Below are 22397 nucleotides of genomic sequence, written 5' to 3'. Positions count from 1 at the left end.
TCTTGACAGTAAATGGTTACGAAGGGGACAGGATTAACTGTGATGAATAGTTTAAAAAATGGGGTTGACTTCTTAATAAAAAGATCTTGCACATGCTGCCTTATAAATGTAACTTAATTCTGGTGTGAAAGGTGGTCTCAGTGCTTCTGGACCCTCACCAGCACTGAGATACTGTGTAATGTGCACCTCTCAACTCATAAATAAGTGAAACATTCATTTTGCATGAACTGCTTAAAGCTAAAATAGGTTTTCAGCCCTCTTCACCTGATTGCAGTATTGCCAGCTGGTTCCTCTTATTCACATGGGATAAATCTTCACTTCTGGCCTTCAGTGTATGCTTGAACTTGTGGATTTGTCATGCTATTTACTGTGGATTTGTTTTCTTGCACGTAGTCTCCGTTAAATACTGATACATTTTCAATTATTTTTTTAATCTGATAAAGCTTTCAGCTAATTTTATTTGAGCTAATAAGCAATTCACCCTTCCAAACTGTGTTTTCAGATCTTTTATCTGGAATCCCAGTCTCCATTGCAAACGCTGCTTTCTGCTCACCCGCCGAGGCTTTGCGCGCCGAGATGATATACAGCACACTTGAGTGACTCCGTGATTGTAGACTTGAAAAGTATTTGGTCCAGCACTGGGCTTTTTTTTTTTTCCTCTCCATATCTTTACATTCCACATTTGAATGTATCATAGTACTGTATTGATATTACAGTGATACTGCCTTTGTACCCACAAAGTCTTTTATTGCTGTAAACGAAAGATGCCCTTCAATTGTGGTGTGGTGACAAAATCTGAGACTCTCTGTAGAGCTGCAGTACAGAGTATCTGGAGTGAGAGGGATGTGGAAAGCCTCATCTCCTTCCTTCAAATAAATCCATGCCTGGCCTGAGCATCATTTTGGTTATAACCTGTCAGGAGAAGGCTTAGCCAGCGGCAACTCTGACTGAGTCAACAGCCAATTCCTCAGTGACCTGCATATGCTTTTATTGGTACATTGAATGAGCTGTGTTTGATGAAAATTCCTATTTACTTTATAAAGTAAAGTGCTCTGATCTTCCTCATCAGTCTTACATGGACAACTTGCCTTGTGCCATAACTGCAAGCCTGCTTTGTGTGCTGCACGGGTGGGATCTCTCTCTTACACACAGTTGATATTCTTTCCTGTGCTCCGTGACTACCAAGTTAAAATAAGAGCCAAGTCCCCCCACTCTGCCCCTGGAGGAGTGAGAATATTTACACAAAGGTGTGTATTGTGTGTGCTGACCTTTGCTGTGGAGAGGACCTGTACGGGAGGTGAGGGTTGCAAAGCTGGGCGCAGCCGCTCCCGTCCGTCAGAAAGTCACTGCAGCGGCTGCTGCGAGCCACGCGTCCGAGCCGCCGAGCTGGGGTTGGTTCTCTGGTGTTTAATTATGCCCCATCCTACACATATAGCACTGCTATTAAAGCCAGCATGACTGTGGCATGTTATGCATTACCTACTGTTTCTGACACGTATGGAGACCTTGAATACAAAGTGCCATCACGGAGCCAATTTTTGCTGTTGAATCAAATCCCTTAGAAACTACTTTCTAATGGAAATGATAATGAAACTTTAATTATAACTGTGCTACTTGGTTCCCTGAGCGTACACATCCCATTAGATGGTTTCTGCTAAGATAGTGACATCTTTCAAGCTCATTTCCAAGCATATATAAAAAAAAAAAAAAAGAGGATGATATTTTACCTGTGACGTTACAACTGTTGGTATTTTTTCTGGGTTCATCAAAATCTCATTAGCATTAATCAGAGATGTGACCAGAGGATAATATAGTTCCTTGGGTTATAGACTAAACAGAAATATTTGCATGAGCCAGAAACATACTTTTAGATGAAGTTTTAGATTTTAATTTTTAAAGAAATTTTCTGTACAGCAGAAGACCTTGTACAGCTAGTTGTCTGGGCAGTGTGCAATACAGGGTTTTATTCAGGTGATTAAGCATATTGTTCCCATATGACTAGTAAAGGGAAAAGATGGTGCAGTCTTTCCTTTCCTCACTTGTATCTGTATCATCATCCTAGGCAATAATTTTGCAAAAGGGGATATTTAACTTATTTTTAACTTATTTTTTTAAATGAGCTATTCCATTAGCTTCAGTTGCAGTATCTGTGGGTAGGATTAGCCATTATTGCAATTCAGAAATGTGCAGCTGGAACTAGACTATGTTGACCTGTTTATTAATGAGATTATTTGTAGAGTAGCTACAAACCCCCAGATCTTTTCTGCATGAGAAACACCAGGCAGTTTAATGGTTTGTGGATTAAATGCAGATTGCCATGTGTCTCTGTTAAGAAGTAATCCAGGATTATTCCAGGTGTCGGAGTGTGGTCCTTCCTGGCGTGAATGGCTGGTGCTCGGCTGGCGTATCCCCTTGTGCCGCCCTCTCCGTGGTGGCTTGGCATATTGAAAGGTTGTGTGCATGCAGGCAAGAGCTGGCAGAGACATAAACAGGGCTTGAAGGGGATTCATCTCTTCAGCCTCAGCGCTTTGGGGTGTAACCGACTCATGTAACATCACCAGCAATGAGAAGCAGCTTTTAGACAGGCGCCTCTGCCCACTGGTGCTGGGATGCAAACAGGCAGGTTAGCCCAAGGCACTGCCTGCTCTCAAGTGTTGCGTGACTCAGTTTGTCTGTCCAGGGTGGTGGATGATGGAGTCCAGGTTTTAGAACCCAAGTCTTTGTCCTTTTCTATGTGAACTTGAAAAAGAAGAAAAAGAGGGGAAAAAAAGGTGGTGCAATCTTTCTGATGCTGCTGGTTAACGGGAGAGGCCTTTGCAGCATTACAACACTGGAAAGTTAGGGGAGATTTTTCACTGTTGATTTTTGAAAAAGGGAAGAAGAAAAAAGTCAGCCATTGTAGTGCAGGAAAGTGTAAGAAAGGCCAATGTTCTTAGTTTAAAATAGCCCCAGAAAGCAATTACCTTTCTTGTGGGAAATGCAGGATTCCTGGGTACTTCTTAAGCCTGTCCTGCAGGTACAAATGTGCCTTTTAAAGTTTAACCTGCTCTGTGTATCCTGCTGGGAACTCTGTTTTCTCTCTTTGGCTTTGTTGCTCTGACTCCAGCTTGTCTGTGTGAGCAATGCCAGATTGCAGTAAAGTTGACATTACAACTTGGAATAAAGCCTTCTTCCCTCTGCGATGCAAGGGGCTTGCTTTTTAGAGATAAGGTTAGCACCTTCAACTGCAGCAGTACCCTCGAGTTAATGATTATCATATCCCAAACGCAGAACTGGGGGAATGAGGATGGTGCTGGTAAAGGGAAAGATACTGGAGGGGTGCGCTGCCTTTGACATGACAGCATATATCAGATGTGAGCTGAGGGCCTGATCTATTGTTTAGTGTCTACAGTAACCTCAATGTTACTTTGAGTGCTTTCCCTCTGCTTTCATTTCAGCTTTTATTCCAGCTATTAATTTACATAAAATGCTGGGATTAGGAGAAGCAAGGGAAGATAATTCAGGACAAGGTAGATGCAGTGTTTCCAGGTGTGTATTACCTTTTCTGTGTATACCAAATCCAGCCAGTGAACAGTCCAATCTTTCTGTGTTTGAAAAAAAAAGAAAAGAAGAAAAAGAGAAAGAAAAAAACTTGTGTATGCTGCTCAGGAGAATATTTTAACATCTGGAATAACCAGCCTGTGTAGGTCTGGCTCATCATCTTCCTAACGGGCATTTTCCTTAATGAGCTAATAGGTTGCAATACAAAGTGGCTGTATGAAATTGGTATAGCAGGTGGCTGCACAGTGGCTGCACGAACATCATGGCTCTAACTGCTTAAATCACCTCACTTCACAGTAGTGCATCTTCTCGCAGTCCCAGAGCCCCTGGTCTACTCCCTGTCTGTCGTGTGTGTCCCCCCCCAGCTCTGTGAGGGCTTCTGTCCGCTGAAGAGTGCGTGGGGCAGCACTTTGGCCTCACTCCTCACTGCCCCGGGCCTAGAAACAGGCAGCTGTCTCTCCTCAATGCCTCTCATTTGCACAAGCAAGATACAAGTCTATGCACTGCCCTTTTAGACAGAAAAAAATAAATCTCTGGACCTGGCAGCCCGTGCACAGTGGATTTCATGTCTGCACCATCTCAGGACTATGGGGTTTTGTCATCTCCATTGTTCCTCTGTGCACAGGGAGATCCACGTGCAAGGACCAGGAGTTCAGGGGGAAGGGTGCAGGAAAAGGTGGGGAGGTGCAAAGCACGTCAGGTTCTTTCTTGCATTGCTTGTGCAGATCCAAAGCGGGAGAGGAATGATGTCTAAATGATACCGGGTGGGTCCGGTAGGGAGAGACACAAAATCCGAGTGGGGATCAGAATGGAAGAGGTGCAAATTCCCCCTGCCTGCATGCAGCATGTGCCCAGCATGGTGTGCACCCAGGGCAGCGTGCACCCCACACAGTGTGCCTGCTGTGCCAGGTGGGGAAGGCGGAGAAGCAGGAGCACTTCCAGGAGAATCGGTGACCAACAGTGAGCTGCCAGGGCCCTTGATCCTCCCCTGCCATGTGTCAAGGGGACAGCCCTTTGCCCATGGAGCGGTGGTGCGTTGCAGTGGGATGTCCCCGTGCAATGCAGTGCTTGGTACGGAGCCTGTCCTGTGCTCTGCCGCTGCAGAGACTTTCCTCTGGGAACAGAGACTGATCCTGAATGGCAATGCTTTGTTATTTTATGTACATTGGAGGATTTATCATTTAATAATTTTGTCCTTAACATGGTACTGTTCATCCCTACTTCATGATCTCCTGATTTCAAATGAACATGCCCTGCGGAGCGCCAATTTGCATAGAATTCCTTACAAATCTGGGGGGAAGTGCTCTTTGTGTCTGCAGTTTGACTTTCTACTTCAAACATAAATCTGTACAATTCCAGTAAAAAAATAGTACTATGACACATGAATTTTGTTTTAAATTAAACTCTAAGACTTAAGCTTTAGAATTGAGTCAGGCCAAGATCTTTGAGGGCTCAGTAGCTGATGTTATGAGCCTAAATCCACGTGTATGGATTTACCCCCCCGAACTTCCCCCCATGCCCTTTCCTGCCCCACATGTAGGCACCAGCAGCTGAAAAGCCTCAGCACCAGCAGCCCCCTCCTCTCCTCGTCAGGGAACGACCTGGAATACGGAAAATCTCTGCAAAACAAACTGCACATTTTATTATACAGCCTGTAAATGGCAATTCAGAAAACAAAGTGAAGGCCAGCTTCTTTTCTGGCTCCCTAAAGCTATTGTGATGAGAGAAATACTTTGTCTTACCAAAATATCTAATCTTATCTACAGTGTCCCTGTTTTTAATTGCTGTGATTGCATGGGAATAAGGGAGAAAAATACTGACCTGTAGGTTAGGGAGGGATCGGGGCAAACCCACGGAGCTTCCTGGGGAGGATCTACAGAGGCTGCAGGAGATGAATTCAGAAGTACTGTGAAAGTGAAACCTGATGAACTAGAAGGACAACAAGATTATTACAATGCAGGCAGGACCAAGATTTTGAATTAAAAGAAAATGTGTATTGGTGCACAAGCAGATACAAATGACCAAAGCCTCTTCATTTGAGGGCTTGCAGAGGAATATTTTTCTAAGGTATGCTTTTATAAGCCTTAAACAGTTTTTGGCACTTGTGATAATCGCAAGGTCCAAAAAACCAAAGGTAGAAAATTGCCTTTTTCTGGGAAAGAGCACTGTTAATATTGAAATCATTAAAGCAGCCAAACTGTGTGAAGGGCATCTTTATTCCCCTTTGGCACATCATGACTACACTTCGATCAATGCAAGCTACGTCTCCACAGTTTTCTTTGTCTAAACCAGCTTTGATCAACTCAATTGCACAAATTTCTTCAGGCTGTCTCTGTAGTAAAGATGTGTGTGCTAGGCTGGTCGCCGGTGACCTGTCCTTATCCATATGACCCTTATGATGAAGAAATAAGATTTAGAAATGAGATTTTTAGATTAAGAAATAACATTTAGATCTCAGTGGATTCGGCAAAAGGACATGATTGTGAATTGCTACCTGTCACTGGAGCCACCGGGATTTCTTACAGCCAGCGGCACGGGGGACCCTCTCCTTCCCGTGGCCACTGGCAAAATGTGGAAACTTCATCCCTTTTCAAGAGGAGAGCCATAAACGAGAGATGAGTGGTTAAATGGAAATGTCTCCTGCAGTCATGGGCTGAGCAGGCTGGGTCCAGCCAGGTTTGGCAGCCTGGGGCAGGAGGGGAGGTTTCAGGGGCTGCTGGTTTGGCGGGAGCAGCGGGTCCCTGTGGCACCAGGAAAGGGAGAGGTGGGGTCTGTAATGGTGGGGAGAAGAGGAGGATTCGACAGGCAGAAAAAACCACCTGCTTTTAAGGGGTGGATAGAGGGGAGGTTCAGTTGATAAAAGCTGTTGTTTCTAATCTCCTGCTTGAACTGGTGACTCTTCGTTTCTCTCCTTCACTGCTCTCCCCAGCAGGAGCAGGGTGCCTTGTGGCTGGGCAGCCGAGCCTTTCGCTCTCACCTGCCCCAGGCATTGCAGAGAAGAAGTGGGGAAGGACACGGGAGATGTACAAAACTCTGGCATGCATGGAGAGTAAATCAGGGTGTTAAACAAAACCTCTGCTCTCAGCTGGCTAATGTTTCAAAGGAAAACATTTCAAACACTGAGAGAGACTGTGCAGTTAGCCAGTGATGCAATTACATGGCTGTAAGCTGTAGAAACTCTTTCAATGTGGCACATATTAAACCTTTCAGAGGTAGTGCTTTGATTTTTAATTTTACGCTGTTGGCAGGCAATCAGGGTCTTTAATAGTATGGGGGCCAGAGGGAAAATGTTTCAAAACAGCAAGGATCTTATCATAGTGTGCAATTAATGAATAATTATTAAAAACCAGAAATAGCTGGAAGAGCAGGCAAGAGCTGGCAATGCAATTCTCTGGTTTCAGGCCTATAATGAAATCTCAAGAGAGGGAAGTGTGATATGCAGCTTTGTGCAATTAAAGCTGGGATTTCTTCCCCCTAGTTGAAAGATCAGTGATCTTGAAAAAATATACCTGTCATTTGGTTTTATTTTCAAGTAATTTAATTGTTGTAGTAAAGCATTTAACATCTAACAAGCATGGAGACATTCCTCTGTAAATTATGGAATTTGGGGGTTGTTTTTTTTAAACAGTAAGATTTTGATTTTAGGGGGGGTTATGATGTTTGAAAAGAAGTCTGTCATCACAGTCCGCATGTGTTAACCATGGGAAAGGGCTGCAATATTGCTTTCCCATTGCGCTGGCTGGTAATTTGGTCCATGAAGACATCAGAGCTGAGAAGGATAGGCTTCATGTGGACATCCAGGTTTGTTCAATGCTCTGCCACAGGATAGTGCTTTCTTTGTGATGTTGGGGAAATTTCTTAACTCCTGTAGTGTCTTCCTATTTCCGATTATGTATTAAAAAAAAGAGCAAGAAACTATACCCGTTGCATTCTTTCACGCAGGTCTCTGCTGTTTACCTGGGCATTTACTCATTTCAACTATTTTCCTGTGTTCAGGTAGGAATTACCTTTCTGCCTTGGGTCTATATCATACCCGGTACAGTACAGCTGTGATCTCCCTGGAATAAAGCAGCTCGTTGCCCTTGGTGCCACTGCTAGGGAGTCCTAATTGTACATGTTTGGATGTGAGACACTTATTCACTTGGTGACAGGTACAGTCCCCAGCCTGGTGCAATGCCCTGGTCCGGACAACTCAAACTGTATGTGAATTAGGAGGCAAGAACCAGTGTCTTAAAGGGCCTTGGAGCTCCACCAAGCCCGAGAGTGCTGACACGTGTTGTGCTTAGCTTCAGCATGACGTAAGAGCCGCTTAAACCAAAAACCTAGCTTATGGCCTAGCCAAAATAACAAGAAATGTTAAACTCCTCCACCAAGGAGGCCTTTGGAAGGAGTAACCATGACCTTCAGATTCAAGGATTTACGTTGTCTTTTTTTCTGACGTGCAGCTATGGCTGTGTGTTATCACTGGTCTTGTTTTTCTAATCAAAAGTGAACTTACGGTTTGCATTTTCAATTGAAGAGAGTGGGACTTTCCTGCTTGGAAGTGGGAACAACTGTTTTGCTTTTAAATCTGCATAAAAAATCTAATAGTTAAAGGTACAGCGCTCATGCTTTGTCACTGAAATCCATTAGTCTGTGGCACAGTGAGAGTAGCTCTGACATGCAGGCTTGAAGATGCATTTGCTTGAGCAGCCTGTTCTTTTGAGTACTGAACCACATTTGCTCATTGCTCTTTCATTATATATGAACTAAACAGAAAAAAGTTATTTACAATTATCAGGCATTTCTACATGCAATATTAAGAGAGGTTTTCCATTACCTTTGAGATAGAACAGCTTAAATTGTGTGTGTGTGTGTGTGTGTGTTTCTTGGCTGCTAGTGTCATGTGTTCATGTCCTTGGTGTTAATCCTGTCGTATTGGCACACTGCAAGATGTTGCACTCTTCTGTACCGGTACGTGTGCTCTAGTGCATGACTGGTATTGACAAAAACAAACTGTGAACTACTTAGATCTGCACCGAATGGGGAAAAAACTCTCTTGGTTCCTTGGAAGGCTTTCTGGCTTGAGCACACTTTTGCATATTTATTTAGACACTTTGATTGCCACAGAGCGTGGCAGCTCTAAAGAACTTCTCGAGCTAGAAAGTGCTTCTTGAAACAATTAGATTTCCCAGACACATTACACTGGAAACCAATGGCACACTGTCAGGGAGAATGCCAAATCGTCTGGTGGGGGCAAGCAAAACCCAGATTGGATCAGCATAAACGGGCTGTGATGTTTTCTTGAAACTGTTTCTAGGAGACAGAAGTCAGTCTTCACCACGGCGCCTGATTTCTTTGTGCCGGTGTTTTGTTTTCTGGCCTCGGGGTTTTTTTCTGTTTTTCTTTTCTCCCAACTCCAATGCCCCCACTTTGCTCCAGGGCATCGGTAGTACAGCATAAATGTTTGCTGGCTTGTGAGAGAGGGTCCCCAGACCCCTGTCCTGGCTGGCGTACAGGAACTTCCCAAAGAGATGTGGGAGCGGGGAGCCTCACTGAGCTTTGCCAGCCAGTGGTGCAGGGAAGCTGCTCCTCTGAATGGACAACTGCAGACATTAGAAAACAGACCTTTTTTTGGCAGAGATTTTGCTGTCCCTGACCCTGTTCCCAGGCAGGGCAGGTGGGTACAGCAGCGTTGCAGCCAGTGTTGTGTGTCCATGAGTGCTGTGGTGCCAAACAGGAGACGGGCGTGCTCTTCTCTGCAGATCACGCTGGTTTTGGGGATGGTGCCCAGTGTTTGGCTGCTGCTTTGGCCCAGCAGCCTGTCATCCTGGGGCAGTGCTTTGAGCCTTGCTTCCAAAAGTTCTCACCAGGCTGTGATAGTGGAGGACATCATCCTTCTCCGTGGATTTGTCAGGTCTGAGATGTACCTGTGGCTCTTGGGCTCGCAGGAAATTTTCTTTACTGCAAGACGTGCTTAGTGCTCATGAAAAGCAAGTTGCTAATGTTCATTTATTCCTGAAACACCTTCTGAAGGCAGGAGCTTTTTTCTTTCTTCTCCCTTAAAAACATGGAGGCAGAGTGTGCACCAATGGAATTTGTTACGGTTATAACTGGCTTCAGCTCCTGTCATTAATTGATAATCTTGCCGGATCTGCTGTAATGCAGTGCCAGCTCAGCAAACTCCAAGGAACTCTTGGGTAAAGTACTCTCCATTTTGAGACCATCGTCGGCAGCTTATCACTTGATTTATCTCCTATTTCCAGGTGTGGAACTAAAAGTAAACTGTCATTGTAAATCACTAATTCAAGCAGAGTGAGAGAACAGCGCACAGTGTGCATATTTCAATACCACTTAATTAGAAAGAAAAAAATCCCTTGTTCCATACAAATGTACAATACAAATCCTTTCTCTTAATGCTTCAGATGGGTAAAATGTCCTTTTGAGTCCCACGTGTCTAATGCTGCTGCTCATCTTGTTACAACAGATTTTTAATTTTGCCCTTGGGACCAGATCGGGAAGTAGCTTTCTTTAAAGCCCAACCCAGTATGTGTCTCAATCTGGGAAGGAGTCCCTGCCTGCTGCTGGCACATACACCAGCACTGACACCTCTCAACCCACCCTCGAGCCTGCTGACCTTACTTATTTATTTATTTTTTTTTAATTAAAAAAGCCTTTTGTGCTTGTTAATTGTGTAACTGCCATTTTGTGTCCTAGTAGTCCTAGATGAGGTTGAGCTATGTGTCTTCCCTAAAGGTGTTCTCATCTGACTCTTGCTCAAAATCAGCTTCCAACTGCAAATTGTGCTTTTGCATGACTAGATCTTCTTCTCTACCAGCCCCTTATTTCCTTGAAGCCACCTCCATGGAAAACAGAATCATTTACTGGATCAGTGGGAATAACATTTTCTTGTGGCACGCTGCTTCAGAAAAATAAGTGATTCTTGATACGATCACTGCCTTCAACCCTCCTCTCTTACCGTCTCCCTCTTCCCTTCTTCCATTACCCTTTACGCTCCTGCTGCGCTGCTGGATGACTGCACCTCCAGCATTTGCATCTTGTCCCTCCCTCTGCTTTTCGTCTCGGCAGTATAAATTGCTCCAGCAACCTCATAATTTTGATCTGCAATCATTTTGCTCCACTAGCTTATGGCAGTGCACAAACCAAGCACTCGCTTTGTTTTTAGACCAGGCTGGCTGCTGGTCTACGGATCTCCGAGTAAGTTTGGAGCTGAGAGGTTTGTGAGGTGCTGGGTGCACCAAAATGTGGATTAAAAATTAAAGCTGGAAGAGAGAACATCCCTTTTAAGAAAAAATCCAACGTTTAAACTCCTGTTTTTTTTTTCTTTCAGCACTTGCCTGTTGCTGTTTAAACATAAACACATCAGCCCACTATCCCATTATAAAATGAAATACCCTGCTTTAGAAAAATGGGCAAACAAACAATAACACCATCTTTTGATTTATTGGTGTGGTGGTTTTTTTCCGAAGGCTTTTCTATTGTGGCTAAAAACATTGCATTGTACATAAGATTTTCTTGTTCAGATCAATTTGCTAAATTTTCATTTAGTTTCAAAGTGATTCATTTTGTTGAGGCTTCATTTTGTTCAGACTAGCAACTCAAGAGGTTTCCTGTAGCTTAGAGAGATTGCTTTTGAATTGGTACATTATTCAGTCATGAATTGTTTCTTTAGTATGTGAGCAACTGAGTGGGGTTTTTATTACAAATATGAGTTCGAGTGCGGAACAACTACTATTTTGGCCAAATAAAGAATGCAAAAATTAAGCACAGGTCTTCATAGTATGTTATGACACTTTTCTATCTGTGTGCATTGGGTTTTGGTTTTTTTTGAGTACTTAGCAAAAACCTCCTGTAGGGCTTGGTAAGATGATTGACTGCACACAGTATTTAAAAAATAATACTGTATATTGTAGAAATACGGCTACACTAGTAAGAACTGAAACCATTTTCCTATTGTCAGAAGATACAAGTGAGTAAATTTTGGTCTTTGTGATCAGCTACTAATTAAATAGGTCTTCAACTGCTTTCAGCATCTGATCCTATTGCAATGTTCCGAGTGAGTGTAACAGGATTTCTGCAATCACTGAGGTAATAAGGTGGCATAGCGTAGCAGAGCAAGTGCAATCCCAGTGTTATGCACTAGCCTTTTAAAATACCTTTTCCCCCCGTGTTGTTTCTTGTTGTTTACCAGTGCACATGATTGCTTTTACCTACCTTGAATTAGTTTCCACCTCTGCAGGATTTTTTTGTCCAATAAAGATAACTTGGGTAAATGGAAAGCAGTAGGAAAGAAATGTCTGGTTTTTGAAGATGCTATCTCTGGATTTAGGGGGATTCTGTAGGCGGAAGATTCTTGTAGCAAATCAGGTGACATTATTTGCTTAGTGTGTGGCAGCAAATTAGAGGACCTTGCATGTTCAGCTGCCTTAGTAAAGAGATCGAGGATCCCATCAGTGCCCCAAAGCAGATCTCCTGCTGCGTTTTTGCTGTAATAGGCTATGTTGGTGCAGCCACCAAAAATCGTTTTCCCTGACTTTAGAGGTGGGAGGCAGGGTTTGTAAGGGCAGCCTGTTGCCCACAGCACAGCTGGCCAGGGTTCGCTGTAGCACCAAGTCTAGGCCCTTGGCTCTCTGACTTCAAGGAGGTATCTGACATCTTAGGAGAGAACTGCTTGTCTTGCTACATGACTTACTGGTTAAAGAAGTTAATTGCCACATGAGAAGATGATTTAGACTTTTTGTTTTAATCTCTTAATCTTGAATATTTTAAGAATTAGTTATATTAGCTCTTGGGAGTTAAGAGTTTCATTGTTAGTAGGTGAAAACCTTACAAAGCTCAAGAAGGTGGTATCTAAAAAATCTCTCTTCCCAAGATGCCTTAGTCAGTATGTCTGAGTACAAAAACTTATTTCAAAGTAAGAGGCCATTCTGGAAAGAGGGTGAGAAATGAAAGTCTAGTGGATATAGCTATGTTAATGGGGGCAGAGCAGCTACTTAATTACGTAGCAATGTCAAAAGCAATAGGATTATCTATTTCTGTCATGGTACGGGTCAGACTGAAGACCAGCAGTTGAACTTAAGGTGCTATATAAATGCATAGGAAAGTTCCCAAATGCTCATAATTGCCCTCTCAGTTGCTGTGAATAACGATATTTAGTGATCTTCTTTCTCTCTTTCATAGTCACATATTTATTAAATGTGAAAGGGTTATTGTAAAAGTCTTTTCTTCATCACTGTGGTGCTCTGTGCCCAAAGTTGGAGCCAGCTGCATGAGGCTGGAACAAGAAATGTGTTTTGTAGTTTACAGTAGGGTAGATTTAGTCCTTGCTAAAATCCCCTGCATCTGCACTGTGCTCCAGGAAACACTGTATTTACCACCAGATTCCAGATTTTTACGAAAAAAAAAAAAAAAAGGCATAATTGAATCAAATGCACTGCCACATCGTGATTCCTCTTCTTTGTTTATAGGGTTTCCTCTAAAAAACACTGTCTTGTTCCTGTGTTTCCTGGGAGAGAGGGAGAGAGCAAGCTGTCGGGTAGTTGGAGCTCTGGCTTAATTAGTTTTCTCAGGTCTGCAGTAATATCTTACAGTTCTTAGTGTTTCTTGGAAAGGTGCTACAAAAGATAGAGCGAGCTGCATGCGCCAATTCCAGCTGGAATACTCCAGTTAGCTGTGGATTCACCTCAAGGAAATAAAAGGGAGTTAAAAGGCCAGCAAAAATGTACCCTGTATGGCTTGGATAAAGAAAGGCACACGCACTGGTTTTTTTCTGAAGTTAAAAATCATTGTAAGGGGGTTTACTTCAAATAAATTATATACAACAAAATGAGTTGACAACTTTTACTAATACTGAGATACAAGACTGAGATTGCACTTGCGGAGGAGAGGAAGATATGCTGTCTGACGTTTGCTGTGAGCTATTGCTGCGTGCTAGCTAGCTGGGATGTTTTGGAAGTCCCCAGCAGCTATCTGAAAGCAAAGTGCAACTATCACAGCACAGACACAAGGCTCCCAAACCAAATGGTGCCCAAGTGCTCGGCATATCCCTGTTCAGGTATTTATTTGAATGCCATTTCGCAAAGCACATTTGCCTTCTCACCTGATACGGGGAGGCTTTGAATCTCACAGACTTTGAATTAGGCTGCTGCCAAGGTTGTGGTGAGGGGGAGGAATACTCTTTATCTTGTATATATTCCTTGAAAAGGTTTGAGAAAGGAGGTTTTGACATGTTTGCACTCATTGCGATTCTCTGGACAGCTCTGAAATGTAAATAAAAGGAGATTCAGGTGTTAGCAGAGAAGAGACTTTGCTGCAATGGAAATACTACTGCTCCCTGAATAGTCTTCTCAGAGGGAAACTGCAAACAAGCAATGTCTGGCCAGGACATTTTTCGTAGTGTGGTTTCAAGTAGCTTCACCACCACCCAAGGCTTTGATCCAAATTATCAAATGTTAGGCCTAAATTGAAGAATAAAACTGCCTTGTTGTGTAATAGTTATTTTATGTTCCCACTGTTAACATGATAGCCAGGATACACTTCACGGAGTCAGACTAGAATTCAGTCTTCATTCACCTGCGGCACTGGAATTGCCACTATGGCTATGTTGGAGACGGCTGAATCGGAGATTCCCCCTCTCCCCAGCCTTTCCAACAATAGCCGTCTGCCACCCCAAAATACCTCGTTTCATTTTTTATGACACTGTTTCCAGGCAAGAAAGTCTTCCTGACTCTCCTGCAGATTATGATCTTCCTTAAACCTTAAAACAAATTGGTTCTGCAGATGCTTGAAACTTTGGCTTTCATTTTGACCGCATTTGTTTGTTGTTTTCCCTCTGAAAAGAAGAGGAATCTGTTCAGAGCAGAAGGCGGCTCGCTGTTGTCAGAAAGAGGAGGCTGTTGGTGTGTTTAGAAGAACGTGAGTGTCCTTCAGGCAGCCTTTCACCTGCCAATGACAGATTTATAGTGGGTAAAAAGAAATGTTTGGGCTGTGTAGGTGCTTTCCGGGATGATTTTAAGTGAGGATTAGCTCCTGGGGACTAGTGACTCCCATGTGCTGGTTTAGGGTGGGACCTGTTTTTACCCACAGATTGCTGCAACAGCCTTGTTCCCCCTACTGCCCTCTTACACCACTCTGCAGCATCCACCCGCCTTTCCTTCGACAGAAACATACCTTGTGATCGAGACAGACAGCCTTACCCACATCAATAAATACAGAAAATATATTATGTTATGATAGAAGAGTAACAACGGCAAGCCATACGCAGCGGAGATTAGCTCCAGACACATAACTGTTGTGGCCAGACTGTAAATCGGGGTGGAGGAAGAAACGGGAGATTTGCTCCAACGCAGCACTCTAGCTCTTTTTCCTCCCATCAAGGGAAACTGAGATACCGGTATCTTACTGGACTGACACAGTCACCTTCCTCAGGGATAGAGGAGAACAATAAATTGGCCTTCAGTCCCAAAGCTCAGCCACTGAGCTGTCAGCCTTTGTGCCACTGGTGCTACATCTGCCTTGGTGCATTTCTGCCCTTCCACACCCTGGATCCTGTTTCCTGCTGCAGGTTTTGGTGTAGAATTTGGATAACTGCATGTAATTTTTATGGCAATTTACTTCGGTTTCTCTTCTCACTTAGGCCACTGAATATAACTGCAATTGCATTTGTTTTTAAAAGCAGCTGGCAAGCATGATCTTGCTATCGTTTGTGCATCAATAATTCCATTTTCATCTCACTTGCTACGAAACAGCAATTTTTCTTCATTTGAGAGTTTTTGATACAAAAACCTAACTTGGAGATTGATAATACCTCTCTTGTTTGGAAAAACCTTTGCTGATTCCCCTATGATGATCAGTTCCATATAACATATAGCTCAAGCTTGTCTTTCTGGCGGAGCTCACAAGTATCTTAGGTATTTGCCGAGCTAATATAACGTCTTTCTGTATTTGTATTCTGCAGTTGATTGTTCAATGATTTCTCCCGCTGAATTACAATAGATGAGCTGTTTAATGTTGCAACGGCTGATTTTGTAATGTAAAAACAAAAACCCTCTCGATTCCAAATTGTGTTTGCTAGTTAGAACACGGAATTTAAATGAGATTTATATGGAAGATGTATTTTTCCCATTGTTTCACCAATGCAGAAAGAAAACAAGTCTTCACTCTTTCTAAAAGAAAATCAAAGCAACCACGGCAAGAATTTGTTTTGCAAGGAAGAAGCATGAATAAAAACTAAACCTGTTCCCTTCTATACATTTGTGTCCATAGTAGTGGACAAGTAGAAAATACTTTCTCAATGCCAAAATAACAGTTTCCAATAAGCATGTCTTTTCTGACAGCTAGAATGTTAAAATTTCTGAAAATGATCAATTTAAAATACGTCTATTTTGCCATGGTATGTCTTCTGGTGCTGAATCTATGTACATTTCTGCGATATTCTTGATCTTCCTTTTGCCAAATTAGCCCTGATTTAAAATTTCTTTTATGTTTTTACTGAAGAATTGTTGTAGTGAATGGAAATTAATGACTCAGAAGTAGGTGCTAGATTTTGTTGACAAACCAGATGAGATGGGCACCTGAATGCGACAACCAACCATTGCTTCAAATGCCAAGTTGGTATTTACTGTAAGGTGTAACGATTTCCTGACTGTTTACCCACCTATATGAGGGAAAGCACCAAAGCTGACAAGGGACTATATGAAATTCTCCTATGAGCTTTTATGTTTTCTGGCAGCCTTGGCTGTGCAGCGACCAGCTTGCTTCATTCACAGAGCTGGGGTCCCTAGAAAAGCGCTGTGGTGTGTTGGCGTAGTGACCTAAAGCTAACCCGCCCACGGGGGGCTCACCATGCTGCAGGGATGCTGCTTCAGCACTCCACTTCAAAAATGAGTTATCCAGTTACAGTATCATAGACTAAACCATCATTTTTGTGTAAAGTTCTGCGCATTTAAGACTGAATTGTAGCTGATAAGGAGCACCAAGATGAAGTTTGAGATGAGAAGATTAAAGCTGCAGAGCAAGATAAACGCATATTTGAAGTGCAATTTTTAACATAATGAACAGAAGAAATAAATGACCATTAAAGGTGGGAACTCGTGTGGGCAAGGTTTTCAAAGGTGCTATTGTTGGTGCGTAACGGTGGGTATAAATGTGTTACTGTCTCTATAACAGTTTTTATGCGATGGGTTGACCCTGTCTGGACACCAGGTGCCCACCAAAGCCGCTCTATCACTCCCCTCCTCGGCTGGACAGGGGAGAGAGAACATGATGAAAGTCTCATGGGTTGAGATAAGGGCAAAGAGATCGCTCAGCAATTACCATCATGGGCAAACCAGACTCGACTTGGGGAAAATGAAGTTAGTTTATTACCAATCAAATCAAAGTAGGATAATGAGAAATAAAACCCAAATCTTAACTCCCCCCCTCTTCCTCCCAGTCTTAACTTCACTCCTAATTTTCTCTACCTTCTCCCCCTGAGCAGTGCAGGGGGACGGGGAATGGGTGTTGTGGTCAGTTCATCACACGCTGTCTGTGCTGCTCCTTTCCTTCTCAGGGGGAGGACTCCTCACACTCTTCCCCTGCTCCAGCGTGGGCTCCCTCCTGTGGGAGACAGTCCTCCACGAACTTCTCCAGTGTGAGTTCTTCCCACGGGCTGCAGTTCTTCAAGAACTGCTCCACCATGGGCTCCTCTCTCCATGGGGCCACAGGTCCTGCCAGGAGCCTGCTCCAGTGCGGGCTTCCCACAGGGTCACAGCCTCCTTTGGGCATCCACCTACTCCAGCTTGGGGTCCTCCATGGGCTGCAGGTGGATATCTGCCCCACCATGGACCTCCATGGGCTGCAGGGGGACAGCCTGCCTCATCATGGTCTTCACCACGGGCTGCAGGGGTATCTCTGCTTAGGTGCCTGGAGCAGCTCCTTCCCCTCCTTCTTCACTGACCTGGATGTCTGCAGAGTTGGTTCTCTCCCATATACTCCCTCCTCCCTCTGGCTGCAATTGCTGTTGGTGTTGTGAAGTTCCCCTGCTCCCCTCCCCCTCCCCCCCCCCCGCCCCCGCCCCCCCTTCTTAAATACTATATCACAGAGTCGCTACCACTGTCGCTGATGGACTTGGCCTTGGCCAGCGGTGGGTCCATCTTGGAGCCAGCCGGCATTGGCTCTGTCAGACACAGTGAAAAGTCTAGCAGAAGCCACCCCTGTAGCCTCCCACCACCAAAACTTTTTGCCACACAAACCCAATACAAAGTATTAAAACTAACATGATTTCCTCTGGGAATGTATGAGCCTGTGTGGCTTTTAAAAGCATATCATGACTTTAAGCAGGGTTTTGCAGACAGGCTGCTCATGTTCAGTAACGATACTTCTGTCTTGAAACTTCCTTTAGTATTTTTAGCTTTTTCTAGTGTTTGCACTGTGAAATTGCAGTATTTAAAAATATTTGAGAAGCAGAAATTGACCCTGCTAAGAACTGAAGATAATTGTCAGATATTTTAGATTGCTAAGAAGTAAAACTGTTAACGCTCATGTCCTCACTAATTATAGTCTGCATATCTTTGTTCCCCTGACAACTTCTGATGCATCCAGTATCACTCTACCTAATGGCTGAGGGCTGTTAAGTGACAGTGCAATGCAGAAAGAGCTTGGTCCTCTGAAAAGCTGTTTGCCATTGCTTGTGGAGAGCGTGTGATGGGATCCCCGGAAGCTGTTACGTTTTAATTCTGCAGAGTCAGAAAAGATTTTACTGCAGTGCCCTGTAAGTCCCAGCTGGATGGATCAATGAAACACAGACTCGAAAGTTTGGTTCAGCTCCATGTAAACCTCTCATAATCTACTTCTTGTTTGATGGGAATGTTCGTGTTCCTCAACCCAATACGCTGTTTATCAGTTGTAGAGGACTGAAGTGTAATGGTGACTGAAGCATCATTACTCTGCAAGCAAGTGCAGGTGTTCTGGGCAGGTTCCTCCAGCGTGATTTTCTATTAGAGATCAGGTTGCTGCAAACACAACATTTGCTTCACCCTTTGCCACTGAGCAGCTGATGTGATATTGCTGTGCTGCGTCCAGCCCAGAGCAGCTCTTTGTTGTCAGTCAAGGAGAAGAAACGTGTGCAGCAGAGCAGGGAGGTCCTGAACTGAGCAAACCGTTGGGTGATGCCAGGCTTTCAACCGGAGAGAGGAGTTGTGGGCACGCTGTTGTTCTGTTGTGTCGTTGATTTGACTTGATGACACAACACTGGGCCAAAACCTCTGACAAGCCAATTTGGTCTCAGTGACCACAGAATCACAGACTGGTTTGGGTTGGAAGGGACCATCTAGTCCAACCCCCCTGCCATGGGCAGGGACACCTCCCACCAGACCAGGTTGCTCCAAGCCCCATCCAGCCTGGCCTTGAGCACTGCCAGGGAGGGGCAGCCACAGCTTCTCTGGGCAACCTAATAATCTTGTAGCACCCTTAAGGGTGTTTGAGGTGGGAGGAAAGCATCATCCAATCCAAGCGAGAAGACGTACGCTTCAGGTTCTGCTAACATCTCTTGGGTCTTAGTGATGATTCACATTGGCATGTAGTCACCTGTGAAATGAAGTACCAAAAGCAGCTGCAGGTGGTTTTGTGATGCCAAGGCTGGGAAATACTTGTGTGAAATTCTTCTCAATACGTCTGACAACTCCAGTTATCTGTGGAAGCTTTTAATAAGGAAAAAAACCCATTCCTTGTCTTGTCATTGCTGCACACCTGAACACACTGCTGTTTTGAGGAAAAAATGGCTGTTTCTGGGAAGAATGCATGCATTGGTTTAGCATTTGTGATCTAGCAAGACCATTAATGGAAGAAAGACGACTTTAGGTGTAACAGAACAGCAACGTATTTATTAAAACCCTGTAGGTTTGGGTCATTTATTTCACCAAGAGGCAGTTTGGTTCTTCTCAGTGCCTTTCATTTATTGCACCACTTTGTGGGACAGAACTGGCATATCACCCAACTGTGCTTGCTAATGAGATGTGGCCTTGTTGTACAACACCCTTGAGGCCAACAGGAGTATAATGATAGACCCATATCCCTCTGAAGGCTCTGGGAATTGCTGGTCCATCGTTTTTTTGCTGGAAGCTGTTGACAAGATCAGATGTCAGCTGAGCAGAGCTGGTTTTCAACTGTTTGTCCCAGGCCATATGCTTAATCCTTCCAGCAGTATTTGTAAAGATAACTAGTTCGCTACTGGCTTCTGTTCAGTTTAAACCCATTCTGAGAAGGGCTGTGGTGTGTTTGCCAGAGTCTCTCTGTGAGCGCTTGGAGATTTGCCTGCTTGTGCTGGTGACAAAAATGCTGTCTCGCTACCTCCTTTGTCCTTGTTATCCCTGCAGTACCGGCACAGGCAGGAGCAGGGGCTGGATTTTCTCTCAGTTCTGCTTTGCCAGTGGAACCCCTGCGTATGTGGTCTATACACGAGGTGGCTCCACAGCAAAGGCGGCAAGTTGCTGATGCGCAACGATGAGGAAACACCTGGTCCCTGAGGAGGCTGCACACAGCAGCCAGCCCAGGTCCAGAGCCAGATCCCAAAGTGAGCCTGCAGATCTCCCTGGTGGTTAGAAAAACTCTGATGGGGAAATCACTGGGAGATATACACTGGCCACATCTTCTCTCCTCCTTGTAGTTACTGCCTGAGTAGGTGACAGTTTACTTATTGCCTCCTTCCCTCCCAGAAACGCATTTTTGAAAGGCAAACCTGTGATTCTGAAAGTTGAGGATAAAAGGAACAGAGTTGCTGAATAATTTGAGCTTATACAAAATGCATGTGGCAATGCACATATTGACTTGTTTCAGTGAATATCAAAATTTATTGTCCGTTGAACTAAATATTGACACAGACAAAGCAGTATCAATACTTATCTCTCAGGTTAATACATTTTTATATTCACCTCAACATACATCAATATGTGCTTATTATTATTATAATGTTTGTCCTTCAGTGGAAGAAACTTGCATGTGGTTGAGAGGGAAAAGAGAGGTTTATATCAGTATTCTTTTCCTGTTCTAAACTTCATCAGATGCTTTATCCTGCCCATGGAGCACACTGCAGTCCTCATTCAAGCAAAACCTTTATTGATGGTTGTGACACGCTGTGCACTGAATACAGTGCATAGCGCGATTGATTTTGGGGAAATGTGAAGTTAACTGTCACTAGTGGAAGGGGCAGCAAAACCACCACTTCTGTTTTATAGACTAGTTGCTTGGTGGTGCTTCGTGTAGCAAGTCTGTAACCAAGAAAGAGCTACTTTCAACAGCAGCTCTCAGAGGTGTAGCGCAGAGTCCAGGACACAAATTGACAGGACTTTGATTCTGAGATCCAGCTGTGAATCACAGCCTACGAAATGATGCTGTTAACGTTGAATGGGGGACACCTGCAGATCTGTTAGGAACCTTGTGGCAAGCTTATCTCACGCCTGCGTTACGTGTGGCACCCTGCATCTGCATGCCAGCTGGAACTTCATTGGTGGGCACTTCAATACCACAGGGAGCGCAATGGCCTATTTGGGCCACCTGCGCTGTTCCAAGGAGCGAGTCTGTGTGGGCCAGAAGAGTGTGGCCACTTCACTGTGCCTGAAGGATCACCTTCTTATCTGTCCCGTTGCTGGTTTATCCTGATTCTAAATCTTAGAGAACAAGACGACAGAGGTTTCCTAGCTAGACGGTGAGGGCAGGCTGCACAGAAAGGATGCAGGCGTGACAGCACTGAATGTCACAAGACTTGTTTGGGATCTATGAAGGCCTTGTAGCACATGATTTTTGCTATAGGGACTCACTTATGGGGCAATACCAGCTCTGGCAGTTAGGCAGAAACATTGTAAGCTCCACAGAAGCACTGAAGAAATGCCGCTGTTCCTCTCTGGATCTTGCTTTTGAACCTCCTGACCTTAAAGGGAGCTGAAGAGGTAGGCAACAACCAGATAGGCAGCAGCAGCAAAAGGTAGGCTCCCCTCTCCCACCCCCTGCGCACCCTTCTGCTCATCAACAGCTAGTTGCTGTTGGTCAGAGAGATAGGGGTTTGAGGCACATGTTGCTCTGGCTAGTGGCTGAACAGCAGACAGTCACCAGAAGCTGTTAAAAGCTGAAAGTTTGGGTATGAAATTCTACCCAGCTGCTGGTAGGCCAGAGAAACTTCTCCAAACTCTTACCTGCCAGAAGAGGCACTGGTAGGGAATCCTTGAGGTTGGAGAGCCGAGAAGACAGTCCCGTCCTTGAGGTGCTCCAGTCTCCCTCACCGTTGAGGGAGTGCAGTCTGCGTCGCCAACAGCATTGCTGAGCAGTGCCAACGGCCACTGGGTATCATGCTGGCTGGTGTCTGCTGCACTCACAAGTCAGACTCGCAGCAATGAAAGTAACAGCTGTTTGTAAACTGACATTTAAAGGACAATTGTCAGCAGACAATAAGCATATGGTAGCTGACGGCTCACATGCAGACAACTGCAGCAGCAGAGGCACGGAGCAGCTGCGGATGCTGGAAGACAGCACTGCATTGATCTGCAGTTGGGAAGGTCATCTCAGTGATTGAAGACTGTGTTTTGTGACTTGACTTTTTTTCTTAAAAGCTGGAAAGACAATAAACCAATAACTTATGTCCCTGTTTCTAATGAAAAGCAAGATTTTTGAGTCCTGGTTAAAATAATAAACATAAGATAAATACATGCCAAAAGCCCACTTCCTGAAAGTAACATTCTTAATTAATACGGGAGTCGTTGCCTTTTTTTCATTCTCCTGAATTAGTAATGACTGATATTATGGCCATCAAGAACCTGATTAGTGAAAAAGTCTGCTTGCCGTTTGTAGAAGAATCAAATCGGGACCAAGTGCTTTCCTCATGGTTAGTA

The 22397-nt window shown here is 44.2% G+C and overlaps 1 protein-coding gene across 1 annotated transcript in view; it reads left to right on the top strand.

Annotated features, from left to right (window-relative positions):
• Window positions 1-22397, top strand: part of GPR39 (G protein-coupled receptor 39) — an 81360-nt gene that overhangs the window by 53855 nt on the left and 5108 nt on the right. The window lies entirely within an intron of this gene.

Source organism: Leptosomus discolor, chromosome 5, assembly GCF_034619465.1.
Source record: "Leptosomus discolor isolate bLepDis1 chromosome 5, bLepDis1.hap2, whole genome shotgun sequence".
Lineage (NCBI taxonomy): Eukaryota > Metazoa > Chordata > Aves > Leptosomiformes > Leptosomidae > Leptosomus > Leptosomus discolor.
The sequence above is the reverse complement of the archived record's forward strand: the minus strand, read 5'-3'. Positions and strand labels throughout refer to the sequence as shown.